The sequence below is a fragment of the Scylla paramamosain genome, chromosome 7 (assembly GCF_035594125.1).
Source record: "Scylla paramamosain isolate STU-SP2022 chromosome 7, ASM3559412v1, whole genome shotgun sequence".
Taxonomy (NCBI): domain Eukaryota; kingdom Metazoa; phylum Arthropoda; class Malacostraca; order Decapoda; family Portunidae; genus Scylla; species Scylla paramamosain.
Genome location: NC_087157.1, coordinates 7,130,001 through 7,135,404, shown reverse-complemented (window position 1 = coordinate 7,135,404; position 5,404 = coordinate 7,130,001). Strand labels below are relative to the sequence as shown.

Here is a 5,404-nt window from a genome sequence, read left to right as displayed (position 1 = left end):
TCTTCCACGTAATCATTTCCTCGAGTGCTACATAGGAAAACATCAGAAAATAAGGGAAGCTGCAAGAAGCCATCAATCCTACATGTGGTTGTCCCTGTTGTCTTTAGTATCTTGAAAAATAACATGTTTTTTAGTTTTCTTTTTATTGTTTCCTCTTTGTGTTCACTGCCACCTACTAGATATGAGTCGTTGCTCGGGTTGTTTTCAAAGTATAACCACAGGTGGGCATAACAATTACAGTATATTGAGCGTTAAGAGGATTGCTCCTAACGAGGTGGCTTCTTGGCTGACAACACCAACACTCCACCTAATGATCGCACGTGGACTGATCTTTGAGGGAGCGAGGAGGCTAAGAGGGAACGGGAAACTGCAGAATTCTAGGTAGGAAGACACTAACACGACGTGATATTTGTGTGTGAAGCTGCTAAAAGTGGATCAAATACCAGTGTTTTTATTTGTTATTGTTGGTTTTCCATTGAACACTAGAGAAACATGAAATAGAACTTGTAATGGCACGACGTGAACTGGTTTTTGTGTGAATAAAGCTGCTATAAGAGGATGGGAAAACACTTTTTTCTTTACAAAATACTAAGAAAACATGGATTTAACTTAATATTTGCACGTGAGCAGGTTTCCGTGTGAGTGAATCTGTTAAAAGAGAATCGAACACCACTAACTTTTCTACAGAACACTGAGGAAACGCAAACACGACTAATGTTGCGTCGTTGGACAGATTTCAACATGTCACGTGGCTGAAAAAAAAAAAAATAAATAAATAAATAAATAAATAAATAAAACTGAATAAATAATTGAATGCTACCACAGAATGCTATCAAAACACAAACACTTAACTCTTAAATTAGTATTCACGGGTGGAATATTTTTATTTATTTATTAATTTTATTATTATTTTTTTTTTCTCTTTTTTAGCACCAGGGTATTAAAAAAGAGGGAATTAGAGATACAGCAGGTTGTCGCCTCAGGTCGCATATGAGTGGGAGGAAGAAAACTGTATAAGTGAATAGGAGGTACAACGTTAATTGTGACAGGGAAGGGGATATAATTAGGTTGCGTGTGTGTGAGGGAGAAAAAAAAAAGCTAAACAGTAGACGCACGGAATGTCTAATTATGTGTCGCCTTGTGAATTAGAGGTCATTGTTCATTGATTAGGGGACGTATGGGAAAGGGGAGAGAGAGAGAGAGAGAGAGAGAGAGAGAGAGAGAGAGAGAGAGAGAGAGAGAGAGAGAGAGAGAGAGAGAGAGAGAGAGAGAGAGAGAGAGAGAGAGAGAGAGAGAGGAGGAGGGGGATTATGGCGGGGAAGAGCTAAGAGGATAAGCAAACAATAAAGTGAAATAATCCAAAGAGAGAGAGATGAAAGGCTAAGAGATAAGCAGAGATAAAACAAAAGCAGGAGCGAGCGATGGTAATAAAAAAAAAACATGAATTTTCAACGGAAGTGGGATGAAGATAAAGAAAGAAAGAAAAAGAAAGAAACTAAATAAAATCATGGATATCCTTTTCCTTTCTCTCTCTCTTCCCCTCTCCTGCCGCAGCTAAGGAGTTCCCATTGTGGCCCTGGACTCCTGCATCCCCCTCCTGCTTCCCCTCCTGCACCACCCTTCCTGCAACCCCCTCCTCACCTCCTCCTCATCCTCCCTCGATCTTAAAGCAGTGCTCTTCACGCGCCACCGTAAGTGAACCACCCGCGCCACCCAGCCACTCCCCTCCATGATGCGGAACACTTAAAAACATTAAAGGAGGTAGAGTGGAGGAGGAGTGGCTCAGGTTGTGGTGGAGATTACATAATAAGATTCAGCGACTATGCAAGTGAGAGTACAGTTGTCCTCGTAGGTACTTGTATAATATCTTTAGCCTCTGTCTTCCTTATGGTGGGACCTCTTGGCTTGCTGTTTTGATAGGTGGATAGATTCATAGATGGATAGATAGATAGGAAGGTAGGTGGTGGTGGTGGGTGGGTGGATTGATAGACAGATATATTTAAACTGGTATGTTGTTAGATAGTTGGGTATATATGGAAGGATTAACAGATAGATAAATAAAAATATAAATAGATAGATGGATAGGTAGATAAGTTTACAGGTAAGTGAATGGACAGATGAATAGATACATAGTCAGACATTTCAAACATCTAGATTCCGAAGTGTCTGTTTTTGTTCATAAAATATCTTTAATCAACTTTGCGGCAAATGATGCGGTATCGGAGTTTTTACAGAGGTGAAAGGGAGCTGCTAAAAATAGGCGCTGAGAGGAAGGTGGAGTGAACAGCAGTGGTTACGATACTGGCAGCACCATTTAGCGAGCCAGTGCTGGAAATGAATAGATCTGTTAGCGATGGAGGGAAGGCAGGGAAAAAGGGAACCAGTTAGAATGCATACAGGTACTGAAATAGATGTTTAAATATACGAGTATACGCGTTACATATCCGTATTGCAGTTGTGTCATAGTGGGATAATCGTGATAAGGCAGCGGAAAACGAGGAAGTGAGTTTCTTTTTTTCTATTTCTTTTTCGTGAGTAAGGGATCAGTAATCGCTGGAGAGTGAAATTAGCGGAAAAAGGGATGGAGGGAGGTATACGAGTATACTGAAGGAGTGGAAGGGTATGGTGAAGTGTGGTGAGGGGAGGCGTGATGTGTGCTGTGGTGAGTGAAAGAAGGGTAGTGAAGTGTGGTGAAGCATGTTAAGGGGATGAGTTTTTCGTTGTGGTGAGAGAAGAGACTATGGTGAAGCGTGGTAAAGTGTGGTGAGGTGAGGAGTGGTATGGAAGACTGCGAATAAGTGTGATGACTGATTCGTGTGTTGTCTTGTATGAAAAGTGTGATGGCGCTTGAAGTGTGGTGAGGGAAAGAATGGCGTTCCTCTGTGTATGAAAGAGTGTGACGAGACATGATTAAGTGTCGCGACGAGAGTTAGACTGACGTGTTATTGAGTGGGGTAGAGCGGTAAGGCGTGGGAAGGTGTGGAGACAAGTTGAGTGAAGCATTGTGAAATATACGAGAAATGTCATCAAAGTGTACATCACCATTATCATCACCATCCTCATCACCAGCCTCTATGATATGACAGGCAAATAAAGACCTATGACAAGCTTCATCGCTCATCACCGTGGGCTGCATAACGCGGAGTAATGAGACGCCGTGAGGATGTTGCTGGAGCTGAGATGAGATGGACTAAAGTATCGGGCGGAGTGGGGTTTGGTGAGTGTCTGGTGTAGGGGAAGTTTAGAGAAAGGAGAGGAGAGCGAGGAGATGAGAGGGTGAGAGCACTCTTAAAGGTGAGAATTTTCTGTATAATGAGGACATGGAGGGAGCGAACGCATTGAAGGAAAAGAAAACATTTACTGAAAAGGAAGAAGTGAGAAAAAAGACAGAGTGAAGAGGAAGTACGCAGAAAAAGAACGAGGAAGGAAAATAATGAGAGGGGGGGACAGGGAGGAAGGGAGGGAGAGAGGGAGAGAAAGAAAGAATAGGAGAAATAGTGGGAGGGAGGGAGGGAGAAAGGGAGAGGACAGTACAGCTCTCACCTCAGTCTGCGTCCTGCTGGCATCTGATACACACAGCCGCGCGTGGCTCCCGCCCTCCGTGTCGCTCGCCTCACCTTTCCATTCTAGTGTGGGTGCGTGTCCTCCTGTGTGTGTGTGTGTGCGTGTGTGTGTTTATGTGTGTGTGATAGCCCCCTTAGTGTATAGCGTGGGAGAGAAGGCTGCCGCTTGCCTCTCCCATTCACTGCAGGTGATCCTCTGGGGGCGTGTGTTCAGTGTGGTGGCGATGGGCGTGTCGGCAGCCTCGCCGCCTGGATGTCTGCCGGTGTGTCTGTCACGCCTTGTTACTCTTATGTGAGGAAAAAAAAAGTGACATTTCGCCTCCTGATCGATGGCGTGTGACTTCAGCGTGACGGCGGCGGTGAGTGTGTGACGCTGAGGGCGCCTGCTGCCGGGGGAGCCCTCGAGACAGTTGTGACTCAGATCGTCATTGTGTTCCATCAAGGTCCTGACTTTTTCCTTTAACCAATACCCTTGTTTTGATGTTTTATTCACGCAACACTCTGGCTCTGGCTGGACGTGTGTGTGTGTGTGTGTGTGTGTGTGTGTGTGTGTGTGTGTGTATGTGTGTGTGTGTGTGTGGGCTGCTACAAGGTCAAATGCACATACAAGATTGATGATGCTTAAAGAAAACTCTCAAACCACAAATGGTAACACTGCTCTAAGTAACCCAACACCTTTTTTTCAACTCTCCCTCGTTTGACAAGACTCGACACAGCACTCAAGAGGCACGACAAGTGTTCCCTCGTGCTGTCAATCACACGTTGATTAATAACTGGGGAAACCTGGTGCTGCCCCTCTTCCTCTTCTGCTTTCCTCCCGTCACACCGACTGACCAATGCGTCTTGAAGGGGAAGTATTATCACAGGACGCATAACATTCTCACGGAAAACTCATCCCTTCCCAGAACAGCACGCAAGGTTACTGAAAAGTGAAGGAAATAAAGGGTAATGTTAGTTATCCTTCTTTGTCTGATGGGAATGGAGGCTGTGTGTGTGTGTGTATGTGTGTGTGTGTGTTCAAATCCCTTGTTTCTCGTGAGTGTGTGTGTGTATGTGTGTGTGTGTGTGTGTGTGTGTGTACGGAAGCTGGCGTGTTATATTTGGATGGAGGCTCTATACAGGCGTCCTAGGCTGGGGAGGCGGATAGTTGAGTTCTGGTATGGTTGGGAGCGAGTCGTGCAGTGGTGTTGGTAGGATGAGTAAACACTTGTGTGCTGAGAGTGAAGACACTTACGTATGAGAGCAACGATAACGACGGCAATAAGGGGATGCTAGGAAGAAAAGATATAAGAAATCTCTGTAAAGAATGAGAAACGTAACAGAAGACAAATCACATAAGATAACAGAGCAAATATTACTGTAAAAACCCCCAGAAGTGCAATAGTTCAGGCTGGCGATACTACAACACTACAACAACTAGTCACTGAACAGACTGGTAAATGTTGAGGAGTTGGCGAATGATGGATAACTGGGGTGTTGTGTTTGATGTGCCGAGGAGGGTCATTATAGAGGTGATGTACTGGGGGAGGAACAAACAGTAGGATGCCGATGTTATGTTCCCTACCGGCACGTTGCTGGAGGGAGGGATGGAGGAGGAGGAGGAGGAGGAGGAGGAAGAGGAGGAGAAGACGTGTGCTTTCCTCCTCTCCTTAGTTCAGTAGTACCAGTACGTAGCTAGCTAGATACCCTTGCTGTAGACAGGCTGTGGTGGTTCTCTTATGTAATCTCTAATAATCTCTTAGTTACTAGTGTGCTTATATTATGAGGCGTGGATACTGAAGATTAGGGAAGCATACTGAAATGATGTTGAGAAGTTAGGGATACTGGGCTGTATGGATGAA

At 44.6% G+C, this 5,404-nt stretch overlaps 1 protein-coding gene across 2 annotated transcripts in view; it reads left to right on the top strand.

Moving 5' to 3' along the window:
- Positions 1 to 3,235: 3,235 nt before the first annotated feature.
- Positions 3,236 to 5,404, top strand: part of LOC135101822 (uncharacterized) — a 46,712-nt gene continuing 44,543 nt past the window's right edge. The window contains exon 1 of one of the 2 annotated variants that reach the window (XM_064006114.1): positions 3,236 to 3,631. The gene's annotated coding sequence lies outside the window, so the exon portion shown is untranslated. Of the gene's footprint in view, positions 3,636 to 5,404 lie in introns of both variants that reach the window. The other variant, XM_064006113.1, reaches the window with a different exon arrangement.